The 17,239-nt window shown below is 37.3% G+C and overlaps 4 non-coding genes across 4 annotated transcripts; all 4 read right to left on the bottom strand.

Annotated features, from left to right (window-relative positions):
* Positions 1–178: 178 nt before the first annotated feature.
* On the bottom strand, positions 179–297 carry LOC149418275 (5S ribosomal RNA). Its single transcript, XR_016303053.1, has one exon. It is a non-coding gene; the product is annotated as a 5S ribosomal RNA (ribosomal RNA).
* A 914-nt stretch (positions 298–1,211) lies between these two features.
* On the bottom strand, positions 1,212–1,330 carry LOC149418274 (5S ribosomal RNA). The gene has a single exon (XR_016303049.1). It is a non-coding gene; the product is annotated as a 5S ribosomal RNA (ribosomal RNA).
* A 322-nt stretch (positions 1,331–1,652) lies between these two features.
* Positions 1,653–1,771, bottom strand: LOC149418273 (5S ribosomal RNA). The gene has a single exon (XR_016303038.1). It is a non-coding gene; the product is annotated as a 5S ribosomal RNA (ribosomal RNA).
* A 323-nt stretch (positions 1,772–2,094) lies between these two features.
* On the bottom strand, positions 2,095–2,213 carry LOC149418272 (5S ribosomal RNA). The gene has a single exon (XR_016303027.1). It is a non-coding gene; the product is annotated as a 5S ribosomal RNA (ribosomal RNA).
* Between the last annotated feature and the right edge of the window lie 15,026 nt (positions 2,214–17,239).

Below are 17,239 nucleotides of genomic sequence, written 5' to 3'. Positions count from 1 at the left end.
CGTAATTACATCCATAACTTTGCAGGAATTTTTTTTTTCAATGGTTGACCATAATATCAATCCACTAAGTAATATTTTAGGCCTGTAGCATACTTGAAAAGTTAAAGAATTTTATGATATTATTAATGATAGTAACGATAAAAAAATAAAAAAAAACATGAAATTACCATAAAAAATGGGCCAACGGCACGCGGTGTTCCCAAGCGGTCACCCATCCAAGTACTGACCGCGCCCAATGTTGCTTAACTTCGGTGATCGGACGAGAACCGGTGTGTTCAACATGGTATGGTCGTTGGCAAACGCTAAACAATATTAATTTCTACTCTACCTGCCAATAAATATATGAAAATTAGTATAAAAAAGCCCTAATAATACTGAAAACATTAGCAAGGTGTATGCGACGTTGATAAAAATAATCATTACATACGCGCTTGAAAAAGATCGTAATTACATCCATAACTTTGCAGGAATTTTTTGAAGTGAAACTTCTTTACGCGCGTCATGCAATTTCGAGGACCGGAGTAAAACCGACTCATGACCGTGACGAAAAAACGGGATCATTTCGCTATAGGAGCCTAGCTAATATTATATACCTAGTTTAACTCACTCTCCTAACTCATCTTCGCTGTCTACAGGCAGAGCGCACGACTGTGGTCGTGAAGAACCGAGGTTCGATCCCCGCTTTAACTAATTTTTTTTGAAGTGAAACTTCTTTACCCGCGTCATGCAATTTCGAGGACCGGAGTAAAACGAACTCATGACCGAAACGAAAATGCGGGACCGATTAAAGTTCATTTGATCTAGTCAAAGTTTTGAAGTAAAATATAAATGCTTCTTAGCTCATCTCGACAACTGGCGTTGGTGGTGTAATGGTCAGCGTAGTTGCTTTCCAAGCAGTTGATCCGAGTTCGATTCTCGGCCATCGCACATTATTTTTTTGTTTTTAACGCCTTTTTTTTTTCAATGGTTGACCATAATATCAATCCACTAAGTAATATTTTAGGCCTGTAGCATACTTGAAAAGTTAAAGAATGATATAAGATTGTTTATGATGTTAACGATAAAAAAATAATCAATCCACTAAGTAATATTTTAGGCCTGTAGCATACTTGAAAAGTTAAAGAATTTTATGATGTTAACGTTGTTTATGATGTTTTTATGATGTTAACGATAAAAAAATAAAAAAAAACATAAAATTACCATAAAAAATGGGCCAACGGCACGCGGTGTTCCCAAGCGGTCACCCATCCAAGTACTGACCGCGCCCAATGTTGCTTAACTTCGGTGATCGGACGAGAACCGGTGTGTTCAACATGGTATGGTCGTTGGCAAACGCTAAACAATATTAATTTCTATTCTACCTGCCAATAAATATATGAAAATTAGTATAAAAAAGCCCTAATAATACTGAAAACATTAGCAAGGTGTGTGCGACGTTGATAAAAATAATCATTACATACGCGCTTGAAAAAGATCGTAATTACATCCATAACTTTGCAGGAATTTTTTTTTTCAATGGTTGACCATAATATCAATCCACTAAGTAATATTTTAGGCCTGTAGCATACTTGAAAAGTTAAAGAATTTTATGATATTATTAATGATAGTAACGATAAAAAAATAAAAAAAACATGAAATTACCATAAAAAATGGGCCAACGGCACGCGGTGTTCCCAAGCGGTCACCCATCCAAGTACTGACCGCGCCCAATGTTGCTTAACTTCGGTGATCGGACGAGAACCGGTGTGTTCAACATGGTATGGTCGTTGGCAAACGCTAAACAATATTAATTTCTATTCTACCTGCCAATAAATATATGAAAATTAGTATAAAAAAGCCCTAATAATACTGAAAACATTAGCAAGGTGTGTGCGACGTTGATAAAAATAATCATTACATACGCGCTTGAAAAAGATCGTAATTACATCCATAACTTTGCAGGAATTTTTTTTTTCAATGGTTGACCATAATATCAATCCACTAAGTAATATTTTAGGCCTGTAGCATACTTGAAAAGTTAAAGAATTTTAAGATATTATTAATGATAGTAACGATAAAAAAATAAAAAAAAACATGAAATTACCATAAAAAATGGGCCAACGGCACGCGGTGTTCCCAAGCGGTCACCCATCCAAGTACTGACCGCGCCCAATGTTGCTTAACTTCGGTGATCGGACGAGAACCGGTGTGTTCAACATGGTATGGTCGTTGGCAAACGCTAAACAATATTAATTTCTACTCTACCTGCCAATAAATATATGAAAATTAGTATAAAAAAGCCCTAATAATACTGAAAACATTAGCAAGGTGTATGCGACGTTGATAAAAATAATCATTACATACGCGCTTGAAAAAGATCGTAATTACATCCATAACTTTGCAGGAATTTTTTGAAGTGAAACTTCTTTACGCGCGTCATGCAATTTCGAGGACCGGAGTAAAACCGACTCATGACCGTGACGAAAAAACGGGATCATTTCGCTATAGGAGCCTAGCTAATATTATATACCTAGTTTAACTCACTCTCCTAACTCATCTTCGCTGTCTACAGGCAGAGCGCACGACTGTGGTCGTGAAGAACCGAGGTTCGATCCCCGCTTTAACTAATTTTTTTTTTCTTTTTTTATAACTTTTAATTTTTTTTATCACATGCTACTTATAAATATGTCAATAGACAGAAAAAAAGAGAGAATGAAATGAAAAGAGAGAGAGAGAAGAATACTAGAAGTTTCACTTCTGTCTTGCGTAGGCTTGACACACCCATTTTTTTTTTTTAGAATTTAAACAAACTTATTCAACAGAAGTTTTAATTAGTTCTAATGATCATTATCATGGGGTGGATCTCAGATGTTTACAGTTAATTTTTTTGTTTTTCTTAAAAAAAAAAAAAAAAACAAAAATAATATGTATATGTATATATATAATAATAATAATAATAATTTTCAATGATAAATTTCTAATGAATCTTTCGAGGTTTGGTTCTTGTATATTACTTTTCTAGGGTTCTATATCTATAGGTGTCAGTATACTATTATTTAATATTTCAATTCAATATTTATATATTTCATCAGCAACTACATAAGGTGGAGATCAATTGATAATTTAAAATAGAGTTTTTGCTTTCAAATTTTGTTTATCATGGTTAACATTGTATATCTTATTCATTTTTTCAAAACATAGATCTTTCAAAACATGGTGATTTTTCTTGTAAGTTTTAGTATATCCATCAGTAGGTCTCACGTGTTATTAGGAATTCTTTCTGGATCTCAACATCAGTCATCGGTTACAACAATCTCTAACCTACAATACAGAAATCTTTCTTCAATTGGAACTTCTTCGAGAATGGCTCTTCAGTCTTCTCTGGTCGTCAACAGTCTTCTGGTAATTTTGAAGCTAAATCGCATTGAGTATGCAGAAATATTTCTTCAATTGGAACTTCTTCAAGAAAGGCTCTTCAGTTTTCTCTGGACGTCTACAGTATGCTGGTAATTTTGAAAGTGGCATTGAGTATGCAGAAGTCTCTCTTCAATTGGAACCGTTTTTACGGATGGCACCACTATTACTTCAAATACCTCGCCAACCTGACATTAATCCGACTTCAAGTAACATGGAGGGTACTGAAATCATTTCTTCTGTGGGAATGGCTCCTCGGACGTCTTCATAATGGTCTTCTAGGATGGCTTCAACATACTGTTGGAAGCGGCAACACTCTTCTGTCATGCGACTGCAGGCGCCAGGTGGCGTAGTAAAACATATTTTATACTTTTTAGTATAAACAAAAAAAACTTTTACTAGATTAAATAATAAAATACATTAAAAAAATGCACATCAAAAAAATTAACTTGCCAAAATATGACTGTTTATGCAAAGCAAATAAAAATGAAATTAAATATTAAAGTGTAATAATAGATGGTAATCTTAAGTGGAAAACTCACAAGACAATATCATATATAGATTAAGAAAACTCATTTATATTTTTATTGGTCTAAGAAATATACTTACCTTAAAAATTCTTAAAAATATTTACTATGCTCTAGCTCATTCAATAATACAGTATCCGTTATGGAATCACTTCTTGGGGACATTCTTGTAAAACTAATATAAGTTATATCCAAACATTACAAAACTCCCTTATAAAATAGTTATTCCATAAATATACCAATGCACACAAAAAACGACATTAAATTAATATACAAGTCTCTGAATGTTTTACCTGTCAGAAGATTATTGTTTTATAATATTGTAAGTCAACATCTTATATTGTCTGATTCCTTGTATGGGGAAAGAGTTTTCCATAAACACAATACAAGATTCACCCAAAATGAAGGATTGGTGGTCCCGAAATGTACCAATAATTTTTTTTTTTATATTAACTCCACACAGGAGGCCCTGAAGAAAATAATTTCCCTCAGGGCCTATGTCATCTTTGGGGATGCTGTGTGGAGGGTCTTTTTTGGAGAGGAAGGAGTGAACATGGTTCTTGAAGAGTCCCACGTTGTAGGATGTAGGAAGGAGGAAACACAGAGGCCGGCAGTTCGTTCCACAGACGAGCTGTTGAACCTAAGAACGAGTCGTAGAAGTGACCCGTTCTCATGTGACAAATGTCAACCGTGTACAAATGTTGGGCGCGCGTTTGGCGTGTATCCCAACTACGCACCGGTGCCAAAGGGATCAATGACGCTAGTTCCTCAGAGCATCTTCCATTTTAATACCGATAGAACAAGGACAGCATACCAACCTGATGCCTGTGCTCTAAAGATTGCAGTCCGTTTGTTAAGATTGGGGAATCTATCAAACGGACCGCCCGTTTCTGCACAGTCAAGGGTTTTTTTCAGGTATTTAGGGGCTCCGGACCAGAGATGGCTGTCAAATTCGACAGTAGGGCGCACTTGCAATTTGTACAGGGTCAGCAGTTGTGTACTATTAAAGTATCTGCGAGCCCTGTACAGTACGCCCAGCTTCTGAGAGGCCAAGTTTTTTTTGGTTATTTTTTTTATTATTTGGTACAATATTTTTTACATTTTAAGTTTTCCAGTAATGTAGGCCTCACTGGGTGGCTTGCCCGTGCTGAGGCCTTCATTTTTTAATATGAAAATAAAATCTACATAACACATTTAAAGAGAAAATAATACATTTAAAATTAAAAATACATAATAATATATTTAAAATTAAAAAAAATAATACATTGAAAATAATCTTGTGTGTTTGTGAGTGATGTGTGTTTATATTGGTTTTGTGTGTTACGTGTAGGTTTTGTTTTTATTTTATGCTATGACATTTTGTTAATATTGTCTTTTTTGTTCTTTAATCCATTTTGTAATTTTGTGTGTGAATTTATCATTATTTTCCTCAATTTTAATTGCAAATTTTACACTGTTGAAAGCTTTTATAGCATGATATTGGTGGTGTCTTTGTCCAAAGCTTGAATTTACTGTCGGAGTTTTTATGTTTTCTTTGTACGCTAGTCTAACTGGTTTGTTAGTGTTAATTTGTGTATGTTGAAATTTATTTTTTTTGTCAAAAATATAGTTTAGTAGTGTTTTAACGTATAATTGGCGTATATCTAGTACGTCACAGCTGTTGAATATTTGGTCTGTATCAGTCAGTCTATTTTTTTTAGTATTACCTTTAAGATCGTTTTCTGTACGGTTTTTATGTAATTGATAGCCGAGTTTGTTGCTCCTCCCCAAGCAATAATTCCATATTCTATTATTGATTGGCAAAGTGCAAAATATATTGTTTTAAATTTTTTTATCAGATAACTTTACTCTGCCCCCGTACCTGAGCTGGTCACTTATAGTTACACCAAGCATATCAATGGAAGGCCTGTTTGAAAGATTGCTTCCGTTGAAGGAGACTAGATTATCATTTGGATCCCTTTTAGACGTAATCAGACAGGATTGGGTCTTTGATACATTAAATTCGACGAGATTATTTTTACTCCAGGAGGAAATACTCTCGAGATGACCGTCCATTCTCTGCTTCAAAGCCCTCCGAGCCGTTGGAGTTTGTGTGCCCTTTGGGGGCCTGTCAAACAAAAAGCTATCATGAACTGTACTGTCATCCGCGTAACAGTGAATCGGTGCACATGTCAAAAGGTCATTGATGTGCAACAAAAACAAGTCGGAGACAGAATCGATCCCTGTGGGACGCCAGCATTTATAGAGTGTGTGATGTTTTGGACATCCACAAAAATAAACGATAAATAATAAAATAACGTGCTCTAAAAAATTTTTTGTTTAAACAACGACGGAAGATTTATTGACAGACAGGCCTTGAGTAAACAGATTCCCACGGGAAAGGAGAGACCGGAGGACAGTCGGGTTTGGAACTTGAGTGCGTTGACAGCTCCATGAAATCTATACAAATGAGAAGTGTTGTGTGAAATTGCAGTGAATTAGTGGATTCAGATGGTGTTAATAGTATTGTGGAATTTTGAACTAAAGTGAAATATTATTGAACCGGTTTTGTGCGAAGCGAAAGTGGTTGGACTCAGTGAGAAAACAATTAATAATAATGACAATAATAATAATTGGATAATTTGTAGAGCGCCGTTTTGTAAAAACCCACCTCAGGGGCGCCAGGTGTTGTGCAATCGCGATTGTGTTATAAAGTTGTGTTGATTTAAACGTGATTTCGTATACAGTTCGAACTAGATTGCTTGTCTTAAAAACATGAAAATAATAAAAATAATGATTGCGTTTTTAAAATAGCGTGAATGTACTTAAAGGCAGGAAGTGTTTAATCGGGCTAAGTTATTGATTTGGCGAGATGGCATTCTATCCACGGAGACCGAAAACCAGAGAATCAAATAGATTATTAACTGTGGGTTCGAATCCTAACAGATTAGGGAGGTACAATTTTATTTACAGGAATATTTAATTACCCTTTTATAAGCGTAGGGAGGAGGTCGAAAATTAAAGTGATTTAGCTATATAGTGTAACCAGGTAAGTTTCACACGAGGATTTGGAGGTGACTAACAGGGTGAGTTTTTTTATATTATTTATTAAATTCCAGAGGACCCCCTTTAAAAGACGGATACAACTAAGTTTACGACACCTGCCGCCCAAATAATGTTATCATTAAAAGGAATACCCTAGACGGATTGTCAATCAGCTGTGAGTGAGAGACAGGCCAATGACTTTTCATATATAGGCCGAGAGGCGCGGAGTACAGTCAGTCAAAGGGGAAGTTTTGCTAGCGTATGCCGTCCCAAATTGAAAGCGTTCGGATGCAACCAGACGGAACAAAATGAAAACTTTTCTTCTGTTATTTGACTTTTCTAATTTAATACTTTTCATCTATTGTTTGACTTTCTAAGTTACGAATTGGGATGCACAAAAACAAATCTAAAGTCGGAAGAGGGAGATGGTAATCTCCGAAATAAAACTACCAACCGAACAACTTTTCTCAACAGGTATCTTTCGAGAGGTAGGCGGCCTCTTTAAATTAAATGCAAAAAATCAAACCAATTATCCGTTTATACCTTACCTGAGAGGATAGGTATTCAGTAGAAGTTACCCATACCTAATACACGAGGATGCTAGTAACCTCATAAAATAAATACTGGAACCAAATATTAAAATACAGACAGTCCTCATCCCAAATTTGGCATATCGAGTAGACCTTACATATATCTCACATGATAATTGGCTGAATGGGTAGGCACACAACCTATCGTTAATAAGCAGGCAGAATGTCGACAAGATCGTCGTGTGTTATATGTGTATTGACCTAGAAAGGGATGTAAATCCCCGACGGCGTGGGAGTTACAACGTTTTCTGGAGGTGGCACGTAACTTAGGACCTTGCGTGTCACATTTTCGCGACTAGATTCGTGATAAAGGGATGTTATGGTTTTCCCCTTCTACACTCAGTAAAGTAGTTTATCCTGGAGGTGTTTGAGATTGGGGCAATTCTGAAATTGGTGAAGAGACCTGGTTTTCTTTATTCTGGCGTGAAGGTTGCCGATTTGGAACAAGGGGAGACCCGGCCGGTTGTGATATCCAGACACGCAGATATCGATTGCCTTGTTCGAATTATCATCCATCAGTTTTGTTTGGTAAGCGGAGGAGCCAGTCTTAACTTGAAAAAATTCATTTCCTTTCCTCTCCTTCCCCTCACAAAATATATACATGGATGGCGCCGACAACTAACACCATGAATTTATCGTATGTATATCACATATATAAAATCTAACACTTTATTATATTCACATTACCCTACGATAGGTAGAATCGAGTAGCTAGGGGGGGGTGAGCAGGCGACTTAGAAGATAAGGTTTATAAAATGGTTTTGAAAAACAGCGGTAATGGATTCAACTCACTCTATCTCAAAAGAACCAAGGGATACCACACAAAACATAAATAACTAGGTTTCTAAACCGAGAAACAAAAACCCAACACAACGTTCGGTGAAGCCTTTTTATACTGAACCGTCACGTGAAATGAGTACGTTCAAGGTCGTACGTCACGTAGACAAACTAGGATGTACACACTTGAAGGGGTGTGTAATAAAGAAAAGACGGCAGGGAGGACCTTCCTACCCCGGATATATATATAACCAAAGCCTTATGGAAAAGTTTGAAGTAGAAAGGGCAGATCATTACAAGTGCGAGGAAGAGGTGAATCTGTCAGCAACCGCCTGAATCTACCTATCCCTTAAAAAGTCAGCAATCCACGTACACAGGGATGCGGGAAGTCCGTAAGAAAGCAATTTGTTGACAAGTCCTCGGTGCCAGACCCGGTCAAAGGCCTTGGATATGTCTAGCCCTAGAAGCCTTATCTATTTAATAGGTACATAAAGCCTTAACATACGCCGCAGAAGCGTACACATATAAATTACAGCCAGTAGGCCAAAATAAACCTATTTGTGCTCTATTTTTTGATGGAAAGTTAAGGTTGGTATGTAAACTAATAATAAAACACAGTTTTATCAATGAAAACTACTATCACAGGTATTTATTACAACGAATCAAAACAGTATGCTTATTTTCAAACCAAAAAATCATCTTATTAAAAAACAGCTTGAACATATGTTTTTTTTAAATAATCATATATTTTTTTAAGATTAATTTCTCATTCTTAGGGCAAACATTAAAAGTAATCATGTTTTTAATTCCCAGCTATAATTTTAGAGCAATCTACACAGACATCAACTTTTTGCTCAGAAAATACTGACTTTTTGCACTTACAACACACTAATTTCGACATTCTCTTTGTTTTAGCAGCAAAAAGCGCAGTATTTACGTATTTTGGGCTCTGGTTCTCTGCCTGAAGTTTATTACCTGAATCAGTAGGTTTTACGAGAATTTGCCTTATATTTTTAAGTCGGAGCTTCAAGTCTGAATCCAAGGCTTGACCGAATCTGTGCTGAGTTGCTTAATGAATTCTCTTTTGTTTTGAGAGTTTATTTGATCATGTTGTGGCCATAAATTACAGCAGAATTGACCAAAGTCATGTTTAAGATGCCATAGAAAACAGACATTGACCATCTTTTAGTTTTGCGGTTGCACGACATTGAGGCGCACATTTAATCAAATGAATCTACTCCTCCTTTTGTTTGGTTCTAGAAATGAATCATGTCTGGTTTGCCACATGAATTATTGATTATTGCATTTTCATCACAACAAGATAAAAGTTAAACCATATTAACAGGTTTTGACTTGTACGATAGAAGTGTTAGAGGGCCATCAAAAAAAAAACGTAGAACTGCCAACAGGTCGAGATCTCGAATTCTTCAATTGTTCGTGGATTTCCCGCCTATTTGATTAAAAAGTGCCCACTAGATTTAATTTTTAATTTGAGCTGGTCCTCGAGAGGTGCCGACTTATTTATAGTTGAAGTTCTGTGAGATGATTGACCCTTATTAGTTGACCAAACATCCCGCGTCCATTCTTACCGCGAAGAGTATTTCCAGGAACAGGATAAAATCGCCCTGAGTTGGCAGATTGCGAAGCATGAGCTGAACAGATGCTAGGTCAGCTTCTGCAATTTTGAGTCTGCTTCTTCAGTGAAAGTTAAGTAAAAGCCTCTTCAGTTACATAGTTATTCTCATCTTCGCTTTGAATGTCGTCCAGTGGCTGTCCTTGTCTTCAAAAGCTGATTCTCCCAGAGAAAGACTATCTTCTTGGTCTAAGATTTTCAAAATATCGATACTGTTTAATACATTAGACCATGACATGTTGGTATCTGAAACAATACCAAAATAAACATAAAATGGACGAAAAATTAACGAAAGTAAAAACACATAATCTTAGTTAAAAGTTTCATAAAGCCTAATCATACGTCTCGCTGTCGTACTATACCTCAAAAACTCAAAAATGGCTGGACTTACCTTAGTGATACAGGTACCATCGGCGAGCTCCCGTCGGCCACTGGATTGGTTAAAGAGCACGAGGCGCTAACTTCAACCGTTAGAAAGGGAAACAGAAGTTAAGATTTTGTGTACGCCTCGCAGGCGTAGATAAGGCTTCTAGGGCTAGTGCGACCATTTGGGTCTCACCATGACGTTCCAGGCACTGCCCCCAAACATGCGTCACATACGCGAGAAGATCGCCGCACGAGCGGTTCCGCTGGAATCCGTATTGACGGTCGTTGATAATTTTGTTCATCTTGAGGTATGTGAGCAGTTTTTCGTTGATCACACGTTCCATCACTTTGGACAGAACTGATGTGATCGCTATGGGGCGGTAGTTGGCCGGGTTGGAGCGGTCACCTTTCTTGGGAATAGGGTAAATGACCGCTTTTTTTCCAACCAGAGGGCACAGTGCCATACTTCAGGGACATTTTGAAGAGCTTTGTCAAAACTGGAACTATTTCCGCAACACACCTCTGTAATACCAGGGCAGGTATTCCATCAAGTCCACTAGCTTTGTCAACATCGAGCCCCCGTATAACGTGGAGTACATCCCGATGCCGGATCCTCAGCTTTTTCATATAGAAGCCGCAGTGAGGAACCGACGGCGGAACAGCACCTCCGTCATCGAGGGTCGAGTTTTCCGTAAAAAATTTCCCTAATAGGTTAGCCAAATACGGTGAAAGAACCCTAAACTTTATTGTACCCAGAATATTTAATAAACTACCTATGACAATTGAAAATATAAACCTTTTTTACAGCCAAAGTCAAATATAATCTAAGAAAATGGCTATTAGATACTGAGGATTTATATTGATGCACTACTGAAGTAATCTTAAATCATATTTCACTACTGAAGACCTTATTTTTCTTATTGAAATTCACATTCTAGGGAAATGGAAAATCGTTACAAATTTGTATTACCTTATGTACATTAAAACCATAAAAGTACTTGCTGATTATATTCATTTGTTCATATTTAATTCATTTGTGCTTGTTTTGTTATATTAGGCTTTTACTGCTTTTTACATATTTATATTTATACAATTCTGTAATTTAGCCAACTTATCATTTATTGTTAATTTATCATCAACATTATACATACTGTTTACCATTGTACCATGCTATTGCAAAAATGTTGTCATTAGGTTCCTGCTGACAAACTACATAAGTAGTTTAGCAGGTTTGAATGTTAGTAAATAAATTAAAAAAAGTATGGTATCGTTTCCTGGGGAGGAGCTTACAAATCATCATTTTTACCGCTGGTAATCACTCAAAGACTAGTAGTAATAAAAAATTTAATAAAAAACCATCAGACTACCCAACCTCATAACTTTTCCAAGACCTTCAAGTCCCACTACTAAAAATACATGTACAAAAAATACGCTGCTTCAAATCCACAATGATCTCTGTAAGAAATCACACCATGCCATGGTTCGTGTTGAGATCAATAGGCAAAATACAATGGGTCACCTACGCACTCCATTAATGCACACCAGTTTTGCACAACACTACTACACTTTTAAACTGGAGTGGTGTAGTCAACTAATGACAGATATGAAATAAGAACCGGACAATAATAATTGGGACACGATTTATTTATTTTTATATACTTAATTGCCTACGCCTTGTGGAGGATTACTTGAGGGCTTTTATGTTTCGTAATTTCTTTCTCGCTGAATAGTGATTAAGCTGAGCGAGAGTGTTAACGGTTGGATTTTCATGTTTGGCTGAGTGTGAAACAATTAAATCTCTGATCAGAGGAATATTGGAGTCTTTATGGAGAGTGTTAACCCTGATCCACTTCGGCGCATTCAAAATTAACCGAATGGCTTTGTTTTGCAGGGCATGTAATTTATTTAATTGTGTGTGAGCTGCGTGTCCCCAAATGGGTGCAGCGTATGTAAAGCCTGACCTTATGGTCGTCTTGTAGATTAGTAGTTTATTGTCTGCTGATAGTCGACTATTTCTACCTAGCATCGGGAAGAGTGCTGATATTGACTTATTTGCTGACTTTTTTTTCTCATTGATGTGTTTAGCCTACGTTAATTTATAGTCTAATGTTACTCCGAGGTATTTTATTGGTTTTTCCCATGGGACCTTTTTCCAGAAAACAGAATTATGTTCGGGGGCTGTTTGCGCACTCTTAATAAGAAGACTGTCGCAGCACTTTTAGTGAGATTAATTGAAATTCTCCATTTTTTACAATAATATTCGATTAGAGTGGCCTGGAGCTGTACGTAGCAGTGGTCACGAGAGTTGAACTTGAAATTACGTTTGTGTCGTTTGCAAATTGAGAAAGTTTTTCGTTGTGGTCCATCGGTGGGGGAATATCACTAGAATATACGTTATAAAGAACAGGAAACAGTTATCTGCCTTGGGGGACACCAGCTTTTAGTGGGCGTATTGAGGATAATATATCCTCCAATTGTACTTGAAAATAAACTGTAGTTAACCGTTATGCCATACTCTGTCGAATGCTTGTCTTATGTCGAACGTAAGGATCACCGTATCTTTGTTTATGTTAAAATCTTATGTTATCTGCTCGATTACGCGGAAAAGTTGATGGACTGATGAATAACCCGGTCAAAAGCCATGTTGGAAATCTGGCAAGGTTTTATTTTTGCAGTATATAATTCTAAACGAATTTTAATGATTTTCTCTAGAATTTTACCTAAGCAAGGAAGGAGATGGATTGGACGATGATTATCAGTTAATAGTGGGTCTTTGCCCGGTTTAGGTATTAGAATTACATTTACATGTTAAATTCTTTAGGAAAGCAACAAGTTGTAGTGACGCATTGTAGATGGCTGTCAGGGTGCAGATGCCTTTAACAAGGAGACATTTTACTATTTTATTTGATATGCCGTCTGGACGGTGTTACGTAATACAGTCTCCCTATTAAATTAAAAGAATGGTTACCCCAGCTTACTCGCAGCTGGCCGGCGTGTTCGGCACACGCGACCAGATGGTCAAAGCACGTGATAGACCACACGCAGCGTCTTCAGCTAAACACTGCTCGCTACCGCCGCGCCCCGCAGTCCAGAACCGACCTTGATCGTAGCAGCATTGTCGCTTGCGGAGGCAAACTACACGCGGACATGGCTTGCATAATTACGCGATATCGGACGCGATCTCGTTCCAGTTTCTTAACTAGATGCATTTCGCCACCAATTCCCAATCATGTTTAATATCTCGGCTCGAACTAAACTCAATGGAGTCTCGTTTCCGGGTAAATTCCGAGTGCACATCATCACCTCAACAGTACCACCGCCCTTGTAGGCGCGGGCCAGTACCAGCTCGATACGTCTGGCCGACATCATCATCAAAACTTGGAAAACCGTAAGCTTTCTCGGCATACCCTTTCTTGTGTTCAATAGTTAACTTCATGTAAAATCCACGCTTCATCCGGTCGCCAATTGAGAGAGAGAGAGAGTGGAGATCTATGTCAACCCTGTATTTCTCGAGAGGATTAATATACCTTGTGCCTTTCTACTCATGTGTAATTATTGTGTGTTAACCTTTCCAACCTCCTAACCGATGGACGAGCTGATGATTAAAGAAGCTGCTCCCCCTGATTGTACACGAGTCATCTGCTTTACCATTTTACTGAGCTAGCCAATTATTAACCTGGTTCGATTCCAGGTGGTTTATCCATATGTTAGCACATGTTAGCAACGGGTAGCTTTTTTTATCTGGAGAGAGTTGATTATTTTGTTCATTTCCTTAGGTGTTGAGAATTTGATTGGAAAGTCATCAGATTCTGTATTTAAAATTGAGGCTACTTTAAAATTCACCATGTTGACGAAGAATGGGTCATCTCGGTCGGTTATTTGGGTAAATTGGGCTTCAAGACTGTCTGCAAAGGCTTCTGCCTTGTCTGCAGTAGAGTAAACTACCGTATTTATAGTTTGGTATTCTTAGATTGCGCGATGGTTTTAGTCATGTTTCATTTTAAAGAAATAGTCTAGATTATAATCACGGAGAAATTCTATGATTTCTTCACAGTATGCTAGTACTGTGCCATTGACGTTCCAGTACGCTGTTTGTAAATTTGATTTATTGACACGCTTTTTAGTCACTGTGATTCTTAATGTGTGTCTGTATGGAACTTAGCTTTTTGGAGGCATTTTGAATTAGGAATTGGAGCTCAGTAGCTCGTTCGATGAGGATTTGAATTTGACTAGCCTCAGGATTTATCTTTTGAGAATTGGGGGTCTGGCTGGATAACCCTTGTAGTTAGCTGTGTGAGGACCTTCGCAAAGGGCGCACTTTGCTAGGATGTCTCTCGGTTTTCCAATTCCGAAGACCTGTGGGGCTCTGCGCATTTTACGCAGCGCTCCTGGCCGTGCGTTTGGCAACGAAAACATTGTCCCACCCTTGTTTTGTCACGCAGTGATTCTACTTGTAATCGGTAAATATTCTCTTTGAATCTTCTTTTTTGGTCAAGTTAACAAGAACTAGTAAAATCGGTTGACGGGACCGACCTGATTTCACACCGTGCACGGAAGTGAGCTGTCATGATGTTCATCTGTCATGATCTCCTCGGAGATGCCCCTGATCACCACTTTCAGAGGTTTATCCTCCGGAAACCGATAAAATTGATGTTTTATCTTTTTAGAAAGGAGGATTCAAGTTATGTTGCCATGTTCTTTTGGGGTTTTTGTATGAATATGGATAAATTTACCCATGTTTTTAGCTAGAAAGTCGATGCCTTGAATTTGGGTAAATTTACATGGTGGTTGCTCAGCCGTGATAGGTTCTTCTTCTTTATTTTTGTTTCTTTTAGAAATTTACATAATATATAAGCCGAACCTTTAGATAATTGACATTGATAAGTGACAAATTGTTTCCTTGCATAACTTATTTTATTTAAGCCCTTTTATGGGGACAACTTTTCTACATGACAGGCATTTTCAGTTCATTAGCTTCCAGGGCTGTCACAAGTCTGAGGATTTACCCTTAAAAATACTGGGCTGTGTCACCAAATAATAAATGTCAACAATTTTCTTAACAGAATCTCTTACGTATTGTAGGTCCATTATATTGAAATTATCTTTTAACATGGGGACAGTTTTTCCGTCGTATTTTATTGAAAATTCTTAGGGATGATACGAGTAGATTGAAGAATGTGGATAGGGTTCGTGATTAAAGAGTATGATTAACTCAAGACTAATATAGCAGGCGAAGATTTCAAACAAATATGGTTATGATTAAGCGTGGTGATCTACTCATATGATTTGAAAAAAAAATTCGAATGAACACAGTATTTATTACCAATAATGAGCATACATGAGATAAAAATACTATTTACTTGTGAAATTGACGGAAACTTAATACTATAATTTTTAAATTATTCTCGGAATACAGATAAGGCCGTTCAGAAAGTTATGTGCTGTTATCAGCAAAATATTTTTGCTTTTATCAGTGAGGCAATTATACCCAGCTCACCAGACAGTAACGTTGAGGGATATAACAGTGATCTGTGATACATGACACGTAAAGCAATTATACCTAGCTCAGCAGAAAGAAAAGTTGAGGGATATAACAACCATCTGTGATACAAGACACTTAAGGCAATTATACCCAGCTCACCAGACAGAAAAGTTGAGGAATATAACAGCCATCTGTGATACATGACACGTGAGGCAATTATACCCAACTCACCAGAGAAAAAGGATGAGGAATATAACAGCCATCTTCATACACACGTGAGGCACATTGTTCTAGTTTGAAAATTTAACCATCTTCACAATCTATATGCCGACTTGCTTAACTGACAACTTTGTGGAGTTTACCAACTGCCTGGCCTCCTTACAAACGATCATTGATGACAAAGATTATATCAATTCAATTATTATCGGAGACTTCAACGCTAATCCCGACTCACTCTTTGGAATAGAGCTAAAATCTTTTTGTCAAGAATTCGAATACATTTGTGCCGACACCGAAATTTTACCTGAGAATTCTTACACATACGTCAGTGACGCGCATAGTACTACCAAATGGTTAGACCACTGTCTAGTTACAAAAAATATTTACAAACAAATTATCGATATGAAAATACATTACGATGTTGATTGGACTGACCACCGACCCCTCGAAATAACTTTAAATACGAATGGAATAGTAACATCGGAAGTATTTTCATCTATATTAAGGGATCCAGCATTATGGAATCCGAAAAATATACGTGATATCGGAATTTACAACTCATGTTCGCAAACTTATCTAGCTAAAATCAACCCAAAAAATACATCTCTTGAGGACGGTGGCAACCCTGAACGTGCCAAAATAAAACACCTCTACGAATGTATAGTACAAGCATTACGAGACAGTGCCACTAGTATATTTAGAAATACTACTACACCAAAATATAAGCAAGTTTGTGGATGGAATGAATTTGTCGCAGACAAATACGAAAAATCAAGACAAGCGATGCTCACCTGGATTGATAATGGGAGACCGCACAATGGTCCCATCGCCGAGGATAGAAGGACAAAGCGTGCCGCCTTCAAAACAGCTCTAAAACAATGCCAAAAGAATTCGACACAACTCCAGATGGATAAAATAGCAGCGGACTTAGATAATCGGGACTTCAAATCATTTTGGAACAAGTCTAATAAAATGTTGAACATGCGTTCCAAAATTTCGTGCAACATAAACGGAGAAACAAATCCTGAAGTAATTGCCAATATTTTCAAAAAACATTTCGCGACTACTACGCCGACCATCTCCTCAAACGAAACGCATTTGAACGCCTATGATGATATTGACCCCATAGTCACTGCAAACATGGTGAAAACCGCCATTAAAAACATGAAATCCGGAACATCAGCAGGACATGACGGCTTAAGTATCGAACACGTCAAACATGCAAGGG

Source organism: Hesperophylax consimilis, chromosome 13 (genome assembly GCF_061612785.1).
Source record: "Hesperophylax consimilis isolate HC1 chromosome 13, BYU_Hcon_1.0, whole genome shotgun sequence".
Classification (NCBI taxonomy): Eukaryota; Metazoa; Arthropoda; class Insecta; order Trichoptera; family Limnephilidae; genus Hesperophylax; species Hesperophylax consimilis.
Note: the sequence above shows the minus strand (reverse complement) of the source record. Positions and strands in the feature narration are given on the sequence as shown.